This window comes from Hemicordylus capensis, chromosome 4, assembly GCF_027244095.1.
Source record: "Hemicordylus capensis ecotype Gifberg chromosome 4, rHemCap1.1.pri, whole genome shotgun sequence".
NCBI classification, from domain to species: Eukaryota; Metazoa; Chordata; class Lepidosauria; order Squamata; family Cordylidae; genus Hemicordylus; species Hemicordylus capensis.
The window spans coordinates 279,474,608-279,494,721 of record NC_069660.1 but is presented as its reverse complement, the minus strand read 5'-3'; positions in this window follow the sequence as shown (position 1 = coordinate 279,494,721).

The following is a 20,114-nucleotide window of genomic DNA, read 5'->3' as shown; positions in this document are numbered from 1 at the left end:
TGGGGGCTGATTCATCTGAACTGCCACTCTACACATGCTCCAAATACTAATAGTGTTTGGGTCATGTGTACAGTGGTGGTTCAGATGAATCCTCACCACCACTACCTATGTGACAAAAGAATGAACCAGGAGAATGTCAGTACATGTAGGGAAAATGTCAGGAAAGGAATGATGCACCTGTTCATTTTTAATTCTGTGAGCCATTTCGGGGAGGAAAAATATCAACTGAACTGACTTATTGATTCAAAGGGAATTGCTTTGAAAACCATTATGGTTGAAAAGTTCTATAGAAATGTTCTGAAATAAAATAAGCAATATCTTTTCCACACACAATTGGTAAGCACAGCAATACCATTTCTAGAACAATTGAGATCTTTTACTTCACTTCTATATCCTCTGTAAAATCTGAAAAACCTCTGACAGTTTAATTTTCCTCAGGCATTTGTTAATGGTTCCAGGCTCTGAGAAGGGCCCATTGCCACCACCTGACCACCTGTGCCCATAAATTACATGCAGTGATGGAACAACTCACTTTGCTAAGAATATCACAAGAGCTGGCCTTGTGGAAGCAAGCATGACTTGTCCCTTTAGCTAAGCAGGGTATGCCCTGCTTGCATATGAATGAGAGACTTGATGTGTGAGCACTGTAAGATATTCCCCTTAGGGGATGGAGCTGCTCTGGGAAGAGCAGAAGGTTCCAAGTTCCCTTCCTGGCATCTCCAATACAGAGATTCCTGCCTGCAACCTTGGAGAAGCCACTGCCAGTCTGTGTAGACAATACTGAGCTAGATGGACCTATGGTCTGACTCAGTATGTGGCAGCTTCCTGTGTTCCTATGTACTGTTGCCTCCATTCTCAAGTGTGAACTTTCCCTGTCATCGCAAAGGTCTCTGGGGGAAAGCTCCATTTGTGGGTGAGATGGATGTGAAAGAGGTGGTAGCAATGGAGTGTGACTCATTTGTGCTCCTTTTAGCCCCAATCAGTGTCTGTGGAGGGGATGGGGAAAGGGGGAGAGGTACGAGAGAAGGGTGGGCATAGACAAGGAGCTTTCTTGCTACCACCTGTTGGAGCTAGGACCCTGGCAGCATCAGCTCTCAGCTGCAATGTCTCATAGTGACCACTGGGTGGGGGCGTTGGGTTAGGGATAAAGGTGCTGGACTCCTCCCTTCTTAGTTCTTCCAGTGTGAGTCTCCATTTTTGTCTCTCCAGAGATGGCTGTTTGTTTTGGACTCTCTCTTCAGCCATGAGCTACAGCTGAAATTAAGCTACAGGCTTTTTCACATTTGTTTGTAACCTTTGCTTTAAATAAATCCTTGTAGTTCTTCAATACGAAAGAACTGTCTCAAGACCTCTTGTTTTGCTTCTTTTGCTTTGCTGTTTGGGGACTGAACTGCCATTATTCCCCTACATCACCATCGGTGGTGACAGAAAGACACTCTCTAACAATGCCAAAGTAAGCACCTCCTTCCACAAACCTTAGGTGGATTTCACACAGGTAGATGTGCAGGTCACTTTGCCATAGGCCCTCTCAAACAAGCACTGATTCTGGTATAAATTACCATCTCAGATGTCTACTTAGTCATAGAGGCTATTCTCACGATGGGGGAAAACTGGGCTAAAGGAGCCCAGCCCAGCTTTCCCTCATTGTGAGAACCACCAGGCTCACGGGTGAGCCCGGTGGCTCTCTGGCGGCTAGCCCGTCAAAGTAGCCCTCCCCTTAAATGAGGTTAGCGGAGCAAGCACTCTGCTAACTTCGTTTTGGCAATTGTGAGTTGCCACAGTGCAGCTCCTCAGTGACCTGTGAGGAGACCCCTGCCGAGAGGCTAAAACAAGCCTCCCAGTCTCGGGGGTCTCTCCAGAATGCCCCACACACTTGCGTGGGGCATCCTAGGACTTCTGGGGCCCATGCAGCCCCCAATTCCCACAGCCCCTATCAGCTCCGTGACAGAGCCAGTAGTCATGTGGGTGGCCGATCCGGCTGCCCAGGGCTAGGTGTTTGATCGTATTAGCCGATCTAGAGTCTCATAGAATGATAGAGCTAGAAGGATCTTGGAGGTCTTGAAGCCCAATTTCCTGCTCAGTGCAGGAAACTGCTACAGCATCTCTGACAGATGGCTGTCCAGCCTCTGTCTGAAAACCTCCAACAAAGGAGAGCCCACCACTGTGTGAGGCAGGCTATTCCATTGCCAAGCAGCCCTTACAGTTAGCAAATGTTTCCTAATGTCTGTTCTGAAGCTGCTTCCAGGCCATTTCCATTCATCTCCAAACTGCATTCTCCCACTATTCCCAATGGCAGGCTTGTTGCTGCAGTGATGGCGCAATTCAGCAGAGACACTCAGAGCTGGGAAAACATGAACATGTGGTTTGTGGATGAATGGAGACAGTGCACATGCCCAGTCCTTCCATGGGTGGTGTGCAGTGCTTTTTGTAAGTCACTAAGAATAAATGTAAGTATAGTATTGTACTTACTATATAATACTATAAATAAATGCTTACTATACTATACTTGCATTACATATGCAAGGGAATACTATACTTGTATACTATACAAGTATGGTATGGGATACAATAGAAACACAACATAATATGCCTTTATTAGTCTACAGGCCATAATACAATAACCAACTAATACAATAACAAAAAATACAATTGGTGACATACATAAGAGATTCACCTCGCCGCTTCCAATTTATACTATTGATTCAGCTTTAACATTTGTCTTCTTCTAGTAGTAACAGCAACAAGGTATTTGGACATACTTATTGTTACTTCTTTATCTTATCCAGCAAGAAGATAAGCGAAATAGTATGGAATAATATACTTGCATTATATATAACTGTTTACGTTTTACATTATACTTGCATTATACTATTCTTGAATTACATATAGCTGTTTACATTTTACATTTTAGCTTACATTTTAGAAAATATTTCCAAAAGAAAATCTGTTTTAATTTCTCAGTTTCAAAATCACAATAACCAAACTTAGAAGATATATGTTCAGTCTTGTTAAATTCATTAAATTCATGACAGTTTTTCTTAAATAACTGGAATATTGTCCTTAGGGGGCATTTCAAACATTGAGGCTCTTCTCACGATGGGTGAGAAGAGCCTGGGGAGGGTTAGTGGGGAGAGTGGGCTAGGTCCGCTTTCCCTGCAGATAAGCAGTCAGTCTGCTCCGAGTGGCCGAATTGGCCGCCCACACAACTGCCGGTTCTGTTATGGAACCGGAGGAGGCTGGGAGTATGGGGGCCATGCAGGCCCTGGAAGCTCCAGCATGCCCTGCACGAGCATGCAGGGCATGCTGGAGAGACCCCCCTGAGATGGGAGGCTGCTTTTCAGCCTCCCGGTCGGGGATCTACTCATGAGTTGCCGTGGCACAGAGCCACGGCATGGCAACTCACAATCGAAAAGCCCAGGTTAGTGGAGCACTTGCTCCACTAACCTGGGCTTAGGGGAGGGTTGTTTTAGCGGGTGACCCACTTTGACTCAACCGGGCTCGGCTGCGAGCCCGGTGAGTCTCATGATTGGTGGGAAGCAGGCTAAGCACCCTTAGCCCACTTTCCACTGATCGTGAGAATAGCTTTATTGTTTGATATCTTGGATGTATTGCTACATTTCTTTGGGGCTCTACCAATATTCCCCCCACCATGAGCTCTCTACAAATCCATGTCCATTTATCAAACCATTTCAGTTGCTTGCTTGTTCTTCATATCAAGGTCTTTTCACTTTACAAGAGCTCCGGTTTCCACCTGAATAGTTTGCACAGGCTTCCATCTTGTGTGTTCCCAAGAGCCTGAGAACATGCCTTGATTTTCTGGGTCAACACTCAGTCTTCTGTCACTAAAGCCTAAATCCACTCCAGAAGCTACTCACTCATCCGTTTTCTGACTTTTATTGTTCAACATTTTGTTGGCATCATCCAAAAGCCCTTCTGACAACTATACACGTTCACCTTGTTATTTGTTCCACAAACATCTCGCCTAAGCAGTGGCAGAGGAAAGTTCATTCAGGTTTTCAGCATGCTATCATCATATAAAGGAGATGTGCATTGTGTACCTGCATATAAGGGAACTGGGCACAGCCACAGGGCTCTTTTTAATGTGCAACCAAACAAAATTGAGTTTAAAAATGTGCAGTTCTAAAAGGACACGTGCGCAGTTTAAAAATTCAAGCCATGCAACAGTTGGATGATGTCAGATAATGCAAGTAACTGATAGGAATAAAGAAAGTAAAGTGAGCAGGCCAGGAAGTGGAGCACAGACACACACACGAGAAAGGTTTATGAAATTATGCATGGTGTGAAGAAATTGGATAGAGAGAAGACTTTCTCCCCCATCATACTAGCAGTCCGAGTCATCTAATAAAGTGGATTGACAGTAGATTCAGGACTGACAGAGGAAAGTACTTCTTCACACAATGCATAATTAATTTATGGAAATCACTGCTGCAGGATATGGTGGCTGCTGCTGATTTAGGTGCTTTTAAAGGGGGATTAGACAGATCCATGGAGGATGGCAATTGACTATGTTGGAAGCTCCATTTTCCGAGGTAGTGTGTCAGTGAATGCCGATTGCTTGAGGGAACATAGGAAGCTGCCATATACTGAGCCAGACCATCGGTCTATCTAGCTCAGTATTGCCTACTCAGACATAGCAGGGCTGTTGCATTCGGGCACTGATTGGGGCTTTCTGGAGGCTCCTGTTTGGTCACTGTGGTAAGCACAGGATGCTATACTAGGTGGACATTTGGTCTGACCCAGCAGGGCTCCTCTGTTCCTATTCGTTTAATGACTGTTGCTCATTATTTTTAGACAATTTGACATCCCTTTCTGGTAGGTTCTTTCACTCTGAGGAAGAAGGAGGTGCCTACCAGAGCTTGGGGGAAGACAAGGCCGTCCTTAGGGCAGGCAACCTGGCTGGGTGATCGCCCCCAGCTGTGCACTGACACAGGCCCCACTCTGGGCACACTGCAGCCTGCTCTGCTCTATCTTCCAATCCCAGCAGTTTATATTTCCCTGTGCAGCCCATCCAGGAGCCTGTGTGTGTGTGTGTGTGTGTGTGTGTGCAGTGCAGGCATGCCTGCAAGTGAAAGGCTCCCTGCTAGAGCTCCTTCCCTCTCTACCTCTCAGCTGTTCAGCAGGTGGGCAGGGGAGAGGCCTCCATTCCAGAGAGGCCTCTCATGCAGGTCTCATAGGAACATAGGAAACATAGGAAACTGCCATATACTGAATCAGACCATTGGTCTATCTAGCTCAGTATTGTCCTCACAGACTGGCAGTGGCTTCTCCAAGGTTGCAGGCAGGAATTTCTCTCATCAGCCCTATCTTGGAGAAGCCAGGGAGGGAACTTGAAACCTTCTGCTCTTCCCAGAGTGGCTTCATCCCCTGAGGGGAATATCTTACAGTGCTCACACATCAAGTCTCCCATTCAGATGCAACCAGGGCAGACCCTGCTTAGCTATGGGGACAAGTCATGCTTGCTACCACAAGACCAGCTCTCCTGTCTCGCTGGAGCCTGAAGCTCTCTCCAGTGCCAGCTGGCCTAGGAGGCAGGCTGCCTGCTGCAGGGAAGAAAGGAAGGAAGGCCAGCACTGGCTGCCCATGCCCACCGCAACTCTGTGCAGACACTCTGCCCAGCCTTTGACTCCTCAGGCTTAGTAAAGGAGGTATGTGATTTCTGTTTTGTGGTGAATCCCCCCCCCGCTTTGAATATTTGGGGAACAGCTTGCCATAGTGCTTTGATATTGGGCACAGATGTAGGACAGATTGGAAAGACTTTGAATGTTTAATTTGAAACTGATTGGGGAATTTGTTGATTTTTAATAATTTTTTAATTTAAAAAAACATCAAAAACTTCCTATAAGTGGCTTGTTTCATGGCAGAAAATTACAAAACTGTCTAGAACTGAAGCCCCACCCCACCCCACTCCACCCCACCCCACCCGGCCTGGCCATCATTCCACCCCCATATGGAGGAATCTGCCCTTTGCCTTCATGCATTAGGGTAAAACACCCCCCTTTCTGCTCTGGCCTTTAGATCACCTGGAATGACTTGGCATAGGGCTTTGGTATTTGGCATTAAGCAGAGATGTAAATGTATATTTACACTGAAGTGGATTGAACAAATTGTTGGTTTTTAATATTTTTTAAATTAAAAAAAAAAAACCCATCAAAAAGTCCTATGGCAAAACATTTCATGGCAAAACATTACAAAAGTTCTGGAATAAACAAACAATATTCTCTCTCTCTCTCTCTCTCTCTCTCTCTCTCTCTCTCTCTCTCTCTCTCTCACTCTCACTCTCACACACACACACACACACACACACGCACTATGCTCAAGTTGGTTTGCAACAGAGGCGTAGCAAGGTTGTCATGGGCCCAGAGACAAGATTTCAAAATGCTCCCCTCCATGTGCCACAATAGAACATCATCCTAAATGATTTTTTACAAGGTTCTGTAAATTGTGGACAATGCAAGTCATTTAATGGTACTAGAGAGAGACATGCTGTTCTGGTAGCTCCAGTTCTTAACACTCACATCCATTTCGGAGGATGAATACAACCAGGGCAGATGTGCGGCTGGGGGAGTCAGTCATGTGACTTGCCTCTGGGGGCCCCCCAAGGCAGTGGGCCCCTAGACAACTGTCTCCCCTTGCCCTATGATAATTACGCCCCTGGTTGCAACCCCGAAGGTTTGAGTGAGAACTGTGAAGCATTTGTTGTGCTTTTATTTTTATTCTTTAGAAATGAACTATATGTCCAAGCTGGTTGGACATGTCCAAAAACCTTACTCACACTATTTACACTGTATGTCATCAATCAGTTAGGTTCTGTAATCATATGAAATGTGAAGGAGGCCCTGCACATGCTGATTCCACCACCCCACCAGCCCTGCACGCCTCTAGGGATAGCCCTGGGGGAAGATGACACCTTTCCAGCTGAGGCACTAAGGCAAATGTAAGGTAGATGTGTGTGTGTGTGTGTGTAGAAACAATAGCTGGCAGTTTAATTTAGAAAGAATCACAGAGGCATATAGACAAAGCTGTGAATAGGCTGAGGTACCCTGGGGAGCAGGGTCAGTCCCTGGAGATCTGGTGCAGAGTAACAGATCTTCTGCCTTGGAGGAGTGGCTAGTCTTTCCTCTACTTACGTCTGCTTGGATACTTGAAAATAAAGAAAAAATATATAATGCATTTCTAGCTCTCAATCATCAGAACATCTAGACAGTGGAGGTGGAGAGCATACAAGTGGGGGGAGTGGTATATGATATATGTATTAGGGCTGTGCATTGAATTGGAACTATAATCGGATCCAATTCTATACCATACCTATCCGTGGCATTTTCAGCATGTTGGTTTTAATGCAAAGTTGTGAATATTGGCACTGCCCAATACAATGTTTCCCATATTGCATTGGGCTGTATCGAACTTCATTCAGTGATAGATTGGATGTGGTATTTTCACTCTGCCTTGCTTGTTGTTGAATCTGGTGATGTTGGTCCATATATAGGAAATGCCAAGAGGTGGGGAAAAGCAACAGTTATATGATTGATAGCCCTGCTTCAAATCAACGCCTCGTTGTCTGCTTCTCAGAAACCCTGGCCCTGCTGCATGAAATGGAGATAGTATCAAGTCCTAAGAAGGGGTCTAAAAAAGGTATACCACGCCTGAAAGTTTCATCCCATTCTGATTTACAATAATATTTTATGGACATTTTGGTGATTTCCTATTATTTCCTATGGCCCATTATATCCTATAGGCCAATGCATCTATCCCGATATTGATAGCTTAAACTATTCAATCCTGGTCAGTGTTCCCTCTAACAGGGATTCCCAGATGTTGTGGACTACAACTCTCATAATCCCCAAGCAAAAGCCATTGCAGCTGGGGATTCTGGAAGTTGTAGTCAACAACATGAACTGATCCTGGCTGGTATAATTGCCAGTTGCATGATTTGATAATCACTTGCATCATATTAGGATCAGATCAGATCCAATAATTCCATCTGTGCACAGCCCTTTTATCTGTTTGTCCGTCTGAACTAGTTGGATATACCTGGATATTTGTTGCAAAGTTCCTGAAACCATGACTCATGTGCCTGATAGAGTGCAATCGCTCTTGCAAAGCAGTTAATTAGCTTCCTCAAGAGAAGCAGAATGTCCACAAAGAAGAGACCTCAGCTCACCTCTCCTCCTCCTCCTCTATTTTGTTCCATTAGAGTAGCTTTAAAACAAAGCTTACTCTTCCAGCCAGTAGTTAAACATTTACCTTTTCAATGCCAGCAGCTTACAAGGTGTCTGAGAGCAAGCCATGCATATAATGTGGTAAAATATCAGAGCTGCGTTTAGATCAAATCAGATAAGCTTTCAAATAAATACAGGTCCCCCCACCCCATCGCAAGCTGGGTTAGTGGAAGTAGAAGAGGCAACTGCTTTCAGATACATAGCCGAGGTAATTATTGTCATTTGACTAGATTTTTTTTTTTAAGTGCTGTGTATCATGAAAGCTGTAGTCTTCATTATATCTGAAATAACTGTCTTAGCCATAGTTTGGAAGTCACAGAAACGTTCGTTTAGAAATACGTGAGAGACTTGTTTCCTGTGCACAGAAGGGTAAAAAGAACGTTAGTAAAGCTATGAATAAGAAATAATAGCTTCTGACAGTTGTACACAAAGCCAGTGTAGACTCCTATGTAAAAAATGGGATGTTGCTAAAAAGTACCCTTACAAAACGTGACTTTACATTGACTTACAGAAAATGCAAGTACAAATGTGTAGGACTGCATTCACACACTGCCATTTCTCCACTGCAATCTCCAGTGGGCAATTCCATTATTCGGTTAACCCCAAATGTTCTAGTGCAGTGGTTTCCAACCCAGGGCCCTCCAGATGTTGCTGAACTACAACTCCCAGCATCCCCTGCTACAATTTATCGTTGGAGGACCCCATCTGGAGGACCCCAGGTTGGGAACCATTGTTGTAGTGGTTATCTATTTGTGTGAATGCAACTTCCTTTCCTCTCAAGATTTTTTTACTCCCAAAGAATTAAGCAAGTATGAAGCATTTTGCATTTGTGTGTGTTGAATGTTTTACAGCTGCCCTTGGATTCCTGGCAGGTGGTGATCATAAGACAATTTGAGATTTTCCCTGAAGATCTTGCATTCTTTGAATTCAGTCCAAATGGACATCACACACACTACCCCACCAAGTGAATCAGAGCTCTCCCTTAGATCTCACTGTGATGTGAATGATGTCAACATGGAAAATGCGCATGAGGTATAAAGCAAACAAACAGATCAAAAAGAGTATAAAACAAGTGTTTCTATCACAGAGGTGACACATCATCATATTGAATATTAATTTACATGTTTTAATAAGGGAATGGCAGATCAAGATCAGAAAAGCCAATATGGAACAGGTGGGACTGGTTTAATGAAATCAGTGCATACTTCTAACAACCCGACACAAAAATGTATAACAAGAGAACAGGCATTTAGATTTCTATAAAAACCTTCCGACCTTCCATTCTTGCATGGAAAATAGCTAAAACATTTGGGACTTATTCGTTTAGGGGGGAAAGGCAGATAGGGGGTGACACAATAAAGGTTGTAAAAATTATGCACGGGGCAGAGAAGGTGGATAGAAAGTAATTTCCCCTCCCCTCTCTCATAATACTATGTTACCCAGTGAAATGGCTGGGCAGGGAATTTTTCACACGGGGATTTTAAAGTCCTTCACATATCGGCCAAATTTACCCTGAAGTCCCTGTGAGTTATCAGGGAGCAGTTAGCATACAATTTAGGTTTTTCACTGCTCGTTAGAGTATAGCCTGATTTATATCTGGGGTAAAAAAAATCCACTGTTGGTGTTGGTTTTGGGGGACAGCTTCAAGTTTGCAGTAAAGCCTCCACATAAACTTGTGGTAAAGCCTGCTTTATGTAAAAGTCCCAGGTGAATGTGTCACCTTAAGTGGCGCGGTGGGGAAATGCTTGACTAACAAGCAGAAGGTTGCTGATTTGAATCCCCGCTATTACTATATTGGGCAGCAGCGATATAGGAAGATGCTGAAAAGCATTATCTCATACTGCATGGGAGGAGGCAATGGTAGAAGCCTCCTGTATTCTACCAAAAGAAAACCACAGGGCTCTGTGGGCGCCAGGAGTCAAAATCGACTTGACAGCACACTTTATGCTTTAATTATGGAATGTGCTGCTACCATTGGATGTGATGCCATGGAATGTGATGACAGTAACTAACTTAAAAGGTTTTAAAAGAAAACACATTCATGGAGGACAGCTCTATCACTGGCTATTAGTCATCATGGCTATGTGGAACCTCCATGTTCAGAGACAGTACATCACTGAATAGCAATTGCTGGAGAGAAGCAGCAGGAGAGAGCTCCTGCCCATGCTCTGCTTGTGTGTTTTCCAGAGGCATCTGGCTGGCTACTGTCGTGTTTCTCATTTTTAAAAATCTGACACTTAAACTGCTCCCCAAATTGTGATACACTATCCCTCAACTGGCCCCTATTCCCCTTTTCTGTGGCAGCAAAGCTGCATTGTGATTTTTTATGTATTTATTTAGTTAGGAGCTGGCTCGCTTCCCCATACACTGGGAGGGATGAACTCTTCCCAGTTCATTATGGGGTGAATTGGCTTCAAAAACAGGGTGTTGAAGTGCTTTTGGAGCCGAGTCAACACAGCACAACAGACAGTGTGCCATGCAGTGCTGGCTGAAGTCCTGGCACTGCCAGAGGCCTGGCCACACTCCTTATGGTGGTCACTGTTGGGAATTCTCTCTGGTAAGAGATACCCTTCTAATACAGGTGAAACTCGAAAAATTAGAATATTGTGCAAAAGTTCATTAATTTCAGTAATGCAAATTAAAAGGTGAAACTGATATATGAGATAGACGCATTACATGCAAAGCAAGATAAGTCAAGCCTTAATTTGTTATAATTGTGATGATCATGGCGTACAGCTCATGAGAACCCCAAATCCACAATTCCAGAAAATTAGAATATTGTGAAAAGGTTCAACAGTCTAGGCTCCAGGTGTCCCACTCCAATCAGCTAATCAATCCATAACACCTGCAAAGGGTTCCTGAGCCTTTAAATGGTCTCTCAGTCTGGTTCATTAGGAATCACAATCATGGGAAAGACTGCTGACTTGACAGTTGTGCAGAAAACCATCATTGACACCCTCCATAAGGAGGGAAAGCCTCAAAAGGTAATTGCAAAAGAAGTTGGATGTTCCCAAAGTGCTGTATCAAAGCACATTAATAGAAAGTTATGTGGAAGGGAAAAGTGTGGAAGAAAAAGGTGCACAAGCAGCAGGGATGACCGCAGCCTGGAGAGGATTGTCAGGAAAAGGCCATTCAAAAGTATTGGGGACTTTCACAAGGAGTGGACTGAGGCTGGAGTTAGTGCATCAAGAGCCACCACACACAGACGGATCCTGGACATGGGCTTCAAATGTCGTATTCCTCTTGTCAAGCTACTCCTGAACAACAAACAATGTCAGAAACGTCTTACCTGGGCTCAAGAAAAAAAGAACTGGTCTGTTGCTCAGTGGTCCAAAGTCCTCTTTTCTGATGAGAGCAACTTTTGCATCTCATTTGGAAACTTAGGACCCAGAGTCTGGAGGAAGAATGGAGAGGCACACAATGCAAGATGCTTGAAGTCCAGTGTGAAGTTTCCACAGTCTGTGTTGATTTGGGGAGGCATGTCATCTGCTGGTGTTGGTCCACTGTGCTTCATTAAGTCCAGGGTCAACGCAGCCGTCTATCAGGAGATTTTGGAGCACTTCATGCTTCCTTCCGCAGATGAGCTGTATGGGGATGCTGACTTCATTTTCCAGCAGGACTTGGCACCTGCCCATACTGCCAAAAGCACCAAAACCTGGTTCAATGACCATGGGATTACTGTGCTTGATTGGCCAGCAAACTCACCTGACCTGAACCCCATAGAGAATCTATGGGGCATTGCCAAGAGAAGGGTGAGAGACATGAGACCAAACAATGCAGAAGAGCTGAAGGCCGCTATTGAAGCATCCTGGTCTTCCATAACACCTCATCAGTGCCACAGGCTGATAGCATCCATGCCACGCCGCATTGAGGCAGTAATTGCTGCAAAGGGGCCCCAAACCAAGTACTGAATACATATGCATGCTTATACTTTTCAGAGGTCCGATATTGTTCTATTTACAATCCTTGTTTTATTGGTTTCATGTAATATTATAATTTTCTGGGATTGTGGATTTGGGGTTCTCATGAGCTGTACGCCATGATCATCGCAATTATAACAAATTAAGGCTTGACTTATCTCGCTTTGCATGTAATGCGTCTATCTCATATATCAGTTTCACCTTTTAATTTGCATTACTGAAATTAATGAACTTTTGCACGATATTCTAATTTTTCGAGTTTCACCTGTATAGCAGAGTGCATAGAGGCACAACACAGAAGAGTCTGCCCAGGCATGCATGTATGCTAAGAGTAAAATAACTTGGAGCCAGTTCATAGTTTCAAATCAATATAAGGCATCTTTATTGGTGAACTCCATTCTAGATAGTAAAATAGAGAGATAGGATGAGATTTCTAATCTATCTAGCTGGCTGGATGCACATGGATGCATCTCTGCACACATGGTGCAGGGAGAGAGGGGAGCTTGCATGTTGCAAAGAGGAAGAAAGGAAAGAGAAGGAAGAGGAAGTGACAGGCAGGCAGGCAGGAAGTCCCTAAGAGTAGCAATCTACAGACCAAAGGGATAGTGTCAGAGCAGTAGAGAAGGGATGACCAATGTCTTGACCTCTGGAGCCCTATGACTCACTAGTCTGTTCCCCTCTGTCATTGAGACAGTGCAAAGTCCTTCACTTCCAGAAGTCACACCCCCTGATGCAGATGCCAGCATCAAGGGGCTGGGCCAGTTCCACCCCACATCTCCCTTCTCCCCACGTTCACTGGCTTCTGGGTGTGCAAGGATGGGGTTTTGTCGGTGAACATTGGGAGCTGCTAAGCAGTGGGAGAAGGGAGGAGGGGAGGCAGCAAGCCAGCATGGTGGTATGTGGAAGACAGGTGAGCCAATGCCCACAGGATGCCCAACTCACTGGCTCAAGGTGCAGGCACCAACTGAGGCAGTCACCTCACTTTGCCTCATGAGTAAGCCACCCTTGGTGCCATGGCACACTGCTTGGGAAACAGTGGGCTTCTGTGAGAAATGAAAAGCTGGACTTGATGGCAGGCTTTGCTCGGATCCAGCAGAGCTCTTAATCTTTTCCTCTTCTCTTTCTTCTTTTGCCTATTCTCACATTTTAAGGCAGAGATAGCCAACTTCTGAGGACTGCCTTACTCTTTTCCATTGGATCAATGGAAGGAGTGCTGCCCGACCACCCAGAAGCAATTTTAAGTCCTTCCACAGCAGACCCAACATGCCAAGCCATGTATAAGTGTATAAACACTGTCATATCTTGGATTCAGAATCCACATGTTTTATTCTATAGTTAATAGACTAATTGCACTGATCAACTTATGGAAACTGTGAGCCCTATAGTAAGAGGTATTGGTATGAATAAATAGTAGCTGTTGTGAAGCTGAGGAATTTGTCTCTGGTCAAAATGTGGACTATGTGAGGCTGACTGCATATTAATCACTTAGCTAGAAGCAAGCAAAGATTAAGCTAGAAGCAACTGATAATGGGTTGGGTTTTCAACACAGCACAGGCCGTCTTCCTGGTTTGGACTGTCTTATTGCTAGAAAGATGTAAAACTGGGAGAGACACTTTCCCCTAAGCCCACACTGAGATGCCATGAAATTAACTGCTTGCAGAGTATGTCACTCCCAGTGTGGGCCACTGTGTGGGCCACTGTTCTAATGATGCCTCCTGGTTGGTAGCAGGTGGGCCTAGAGCTGTGACTCATGCAGAAACTGATGATTCAGGGGCAGCCTTTCCATGAGGTGAGGTGAGGCAGTTGCCTCAGGCAGCAGATTACTGGAGTGCCAGTGAGGTGCCCTCCTGCCCCCATTTTTAAAAAAGAAAAGAGGGGGAGAATAGAGATGTGCACAGATGATTTTTGTGTTCCGTCTCGAGCTTGGAACACAATGCAAACACCCTGGAACATCCTGTCGGAACAACCAGTTGAGCCGGTTTTCCCGACAGAATGAGCTTGGAACACTCAAAATGTTACGAGCACCATTTTGGACTCCAAAATAGAGCTCTTCTGGCCTTTGGCCATGCAAATGGCTGCTGCGCATGTACAGAGGCCAGAACAGTGCCATTTTGGAGTTCAAAATGGCCCTCGGAACACTCGAAATGTTCCAACTTGGAATGGGGTTGTTCTGTTCCAAGCTTGGAACAGGCCCTCAATTTGAAGGGTGTTCTGCTCCAAGCTCAGAACACTTTAAATGGCCCATTTTGAGTTGGAACATTCCAAAATTGGAACATTCTGCACATCTCTAGGGAAGAAGGGTGCACACAAGGGGGAAGGCAAGATTTAGCACCCTGCCTCAGGTGTCTTCAGAAAGTCACTGAGGTGACTTTCTCTGATGGTAGCTACTTTCTCTTTGCAATGGGCATGGTTTAATCCTTTTATTACAATGAAGACTTATCTGCCATCATAGAAGTCTCACTATAGGTTTGTCTGAGGGCTGTGTGAAGCAGATCTTATTTGATTGGGAGATCGCCTTGGTACTTTGGAAGGGACCTGATCTGAACCAGGAGATCATTCCAATTCAAATTGGTTTGATTTGAATTGGCCACAGGAGGCAAGAAGCTGCTTCAAACTGCTTCAAACTGGATAAACCCCCATCTGAACTCACATTCCCCTGACCCCTGTACTTACCATGCAGACAGGAGACAGACAATTCTGTATTTTAATTGCATTTTGCTCCCACTGGTGCTCTCTGTGGAGATGCTCTAGGCCAGCACTATTTACTGGCTCAAATCACCTTTTGCTTCCACTCCCTGGTTGAGAGCAGAGGGTGGGAGCAGAAGAGGGGGGATGGAGGAGAGTGAAGGTGGGTTCAACTCCTACATTGCTGGGAGAAGTAAATGGGGGAGGGAGGAAGCAATGGCCTGGGCTGGGGTGTGTGTGTGTGTGTATGTAAGCATAAATGTGGTGGGCTGGGTGGGGGATAAGAGAGGGGGAGGATGCAGTTGGCTTCTCAGGGGTGTGTGTGTGAGTGGGGTGGGTGGAGTGAGGGATAGATAGATATAGGTATAGCTTGGTTAATGGGGGGAAGATTGGCTGCATTTTGCATGCTGCAGGAAGAGACCGCATATTGTTCCCTCACCTCAAGTGCCGTAGGACTTGGGCTGCTACTGATGAGAGAGGGAGAGATAATTATTGCAATCTACTATTCAAAGTTGTATACATCTTGGTCATGTTCACCTTCAGCCAACCTTATTCTAGTTCCAAACTCTAGGATGTGTACAATGCACGGTGTGCGTGTGGAGGGCAGGGGGAACACCCAGGGTTTTAGTTTTAGACTGCAACCCTAAACAAATTACTTGGAAGTTAATCCTAATTGAAATCGATGGGGCTTCCTCCTGAATATAAGTAAGCCTCAATACACAACATTTTCAGGAGTTAGGAAGTTGAACTTTGGTGTCTTGCATAATTCCTTGCCCTTCCTCTTAATTTATAAAAGTAAAATGCATTATGCAAAACAAGCAGAAATATGCACATCTAATTACATAGAAGAAGCCCCACAGGCTGTAGAATTCAACCTGATCGATGTCTTCATCTTGGACAAGGAAGAATAAAGCTCTTTGCCACATTTCCAACTTTTGTGATCCTAACCATCAGGCCCAAAAACCATTAGGGGATCATGATGAGTAAATCCATCATCTTGAGATGTGGAAGTATGGCTGAGGTTTTTGCTGTGATAAACTGGACCAATTGACTTAATCTCCATCCCACCCGTCTATCCACCAAAGAGGCTGGTTGACTTTAGAAGTTAACTTAAGTTTCTGTTGAAGTCAATAACCGAGATATATGGGGTCTGACAATAAATCCATACTTTCATTTATTAGTTCAGACTCTCTATTTCCCCCAGGCTTTATAATCTGGTAGAAATAAAAATGCAGGCACCCCGAAGATGGACAGCACAATTGTGTTCCTGAAACAACTAGCTAGTTATGCAACCAGCATCAAGGCTTCAGGCCATAGAAATTGGTACATGCAAAGTGTATTATGCTTTCCATATGCCACAGGAGGTCCTCATCACCTTGAATTGCATATTGCTCATCAGAAACTTAGAAGCAGCCTGATTGGGACCAGTGGGCAAATAATCTTGTCTAGCTGCTCACAGACACTGGATGCTTTGAAGGAAGCATAGAGTAGGAATGTGAGAAAACCATTGGGGGACCCTTCCATTGCTAATTACGCAGTCTGGGGGTGCTTCTAGATCCAAGTCTCTCCTTGGTGTCCCAGGTTGAGACAGTGGCCAGAGGTGCCTGCTATCAGCTTCGGCTGATACGCCAGCTGCGTCCATTTCTTGAGTTAGACGACCTCAAAACAGTGGTACATCTATGTGGGGCTGCCCTTGTACGTAGTCCGGAAACTACAGTTGGTCCAGAATGCAGCAGCCAGGCTGGTCTCTGGGTCATCTAGGAGAGACCATATTACTCCCGTATTGAAGGAGTTACACTGGCTGCCGATATGTTTCCGGGCAAAATACAAGGTGTTGGTCATAACCTATAAAGCCCTAAACAGCTTGGGCCCTGGGTTTTTAAGAGAACGGCTTCTTTGTAATGAACCCCGCTGCCCATTGAGATCATCAGGAAAGGTCCGTCTGCATTTGCCACCGGCTCGTCTGGTGGCTACTCAGGGATGGGCCTTCTCCGTTGCTGCCCCGAGGCTTTGGAATGCACTCCCTAGTGTAATAAGAGCCTCCCCATCTCTGACATCCTTTAAAAAGTCCTTAAAGATGCATTTCTTCACCCAGGCTTTTAACTGATATTGTTTTACATTTCTTGCTTTTAAATTTTTGTTTTGTTTTGCTTTTGTTTTTAATTAATTTTTTACTTTTTAATCTTGCTGTAAACCGCCCAGAGACATAAGTTTTGGGCGGTGTAAAAATATAATAAATAAATAAATAAATAAATAAATAAATAAATAATTCCATTTTTCAGATTCTAAGGAGCAGATTTCTGCAGAAAACGCATGACCTGAATTGAAATCGAGCTCAATATGGCCTTCTGTTCTTTACTGCTTTCTCAGAGTTACCTGATGTTTAGGGGCATATGCTTTCAATCATATGAAATAGTACACAGACACATGCCTTATCATTTCAACGCATTTTCCAATGGCTTGCACCCAAAATCGATATGGCAAATCTACTGCATATGTAGTATACAGTTTCATACTGACCATTCTATACTTAATTCAAAGGCTTCTAGAGCTGCCTGTTATTCACTAGTGACAACATATTGGTATGCTGCCCAGTCTGAAATGCTGAAAGCCACTGCCTAACTGTACAAATTTTTGCAGACCATCAGCACATGAGTACCATTCATTTTGTGATGCAGCATACTTTCCTTTAATCACTTTTTTTTTTTTGCTGAAATATCACATATACATATCCAAATTAATTATTGTCTGGGAACAGATCTTCAGATTCCAACATACAATTGCCAAAAACCGTTTCACTCACAGTTGGTTTCTGCTTGCTAATTAATTAGGGAAAGTCACAAGAAATACCAGCTAAGTATTTTGGGGGGGAACTTAATGAATGAGTCTATTAATTTATGAAGATTTAGTAATTATGTATCCTCTAATATTGATTTCCACTAAATTCTATCTTGAAATTAAATAAATTGATAATAAAACCCATTTTTCCCCGAGTTCCACTACAATAGATCTAATGAATAAATTGGCTGACTGCATTTCTCCAGCACTACAGTCACTTAGGAATAAATGGTGCAATATAAAACAGGAAGTTATAATTGAAATTAAAGAAGGAAAAAAAGAAACAGATGTAGGCTGACCTCAGTAATATGCTAATGAACACAATTGACTGGAGTGTAGAGGGTTAGAGGTATTTCTTCTTCTTCCTCTTCCTCTTCTAAAAGATAGGCTTTTAAGATAGTTTTTTGGTTTTCCGCATGGGGCATTTTAAGGTTTACTGAAACATAAGGTTGGATCCAAAGAACCATGAGATGAAGGCAAAAAGCTACTAGTGCCATTGCACAAAACTCATATAAGAGCTTGCACAACAGTGCTGTAATTGGTAAGTTCTAGAGCAGTTTTCATGATTCTGCTTGTGCAAAAGATTGTACAGGCAGTTGTGCAAGCTCTTGCACAAGTGGGCGAGTGTCACTGGATTGATTTTAATGTGCTTGACACCATAGTTGAGCACAAGGGCAGAGCACAAGGACAGTCTCCTTTGAATGTGGAAGGGTGTAGAATCCAGGGAAAGGAGTTCTGGCACACAAGGACCAGTGAAATAGAACAGGAATACTAAAAGTTTAATGAAATAGATATTGGGACTATTCATATGTGCAGGCAAAGCTGGGCTAAGGAAGCCCAGCCTGGTTTTGCTGGAATGTGTAAACCACTGGGAGCTGTATGGCTCCTGACAGTGGCATGGCAACAAACCTGTTTAGGGAGCCCACCGCTTAGCCCAAGTTCTGGGCATGAGGGCACCATTAAACTGGGGTTAATGCTTGTATGTTAGTGCTGTGTAGTTCTGTGCAGCACCTACACGTGAGTAGCCTCCTGGCCACCACTGGGAGGATTCCAATAATGCATTGCGCTCTTGTGCAGTGCATTATATGAGGTCCAGGGACTGGGAAGATGTATCCCAGCCTGAGCCTCCATGCTGCCAGCAGTAACTGGCAATCATCTGGGCAGGCGATCATCCTGCCCAGGAAGGAGCCCTCAATCATCTGCTGGGGAGGTAAGCATTTTAAGCCTTCCTCCCCTGCAGATTGGAGCCCTTTCTCACTGATCATGAGAAAGGGCTCATTATGTACAGAGAGGCAAGTGCAGACTGTTTTCTATGTTCTTGTTGTCTGTTGTTTGTCAGCCCTACCTCTAGTCCAGGATGGAACGAAAACGTAACTAAAGCACCATTCAAGAGTATTTTGGGATCAAGGAATGGATTAATCAAAAACACCACATCCCTCCTCCCCCTCCCCCAATAAAAAGACCAGTCCCATCAAAATACTAACAAAATTTGGAACACTAAACTATACACATAAAATGAGAACACAGATCAATAGTTGGTCGACAGATTCATAACTAGCTACAGCTTTGTAGTATAGTCCTGCAAATAGCTTGCAGCTTGCCGATTGATCCTTTGTGGGTAAAATGGATGGGACTGCTCAGGAGCACACAAGGCTGCAGACACTGGTGGATCAGGATTACTGGATGGGATGACACTGTCACTAGGTATGGAGTCTGATGTGTGCTCTGCACTGGTTTGAAGTGAGATACATTTCTTGTGACTTTATAATTACCCCACTGGGCTGTGATCATGGTACCTTTTATCTGCCTTATTTGATATCCCCGTAGTGCAGGATAAAAGGGCAGTGACGGTTTTTTCCCCTGAGGCTGAAGGTTTTTCACTAGAACCATGTCACCCATTTTCAATGGTAGTACAGTTGCTCAGCTACGTTGATCAGTCAACTGTTTCATCACACACTTTATGTGTTCATCACATTGATGTAAAACAGTGTCCTGACATGGAGTGAGGCAGTTCTGAGACAGTTTTGTTTAAACCTGTCTGCCAAATATAAGGGTAGCTGGTGCCACACTGGAAGAACAGTGGGGAGTGGTACTATAGCTGCAGAGAAAATGAAATAATTATTGCTTCAGATTGGCCCCCTCTGCTGTGGCACTCTGGAGAACTTTCTTGAGTGTCCTCAAATGCCTCTCAACTTCCCTATTGGCCTGTGGCCAGTATGGCATGATTTTGCAATGTTTGAATCCCAGAAAGCCTGCAAATTGCACAAACTGGTAGCTCTGAAAAGATGGCCTATTGCTACTTTTCAGAACAGCTGGTATTGAAAATCTTATCCAATTTGAAGAGAAAATCTTATCCAATTTGAGCATTACCGTACTAGTTGAAGTGCTGGTAAGCATTTCCACCTCTGGAAAATGGCTATAATCATCAATG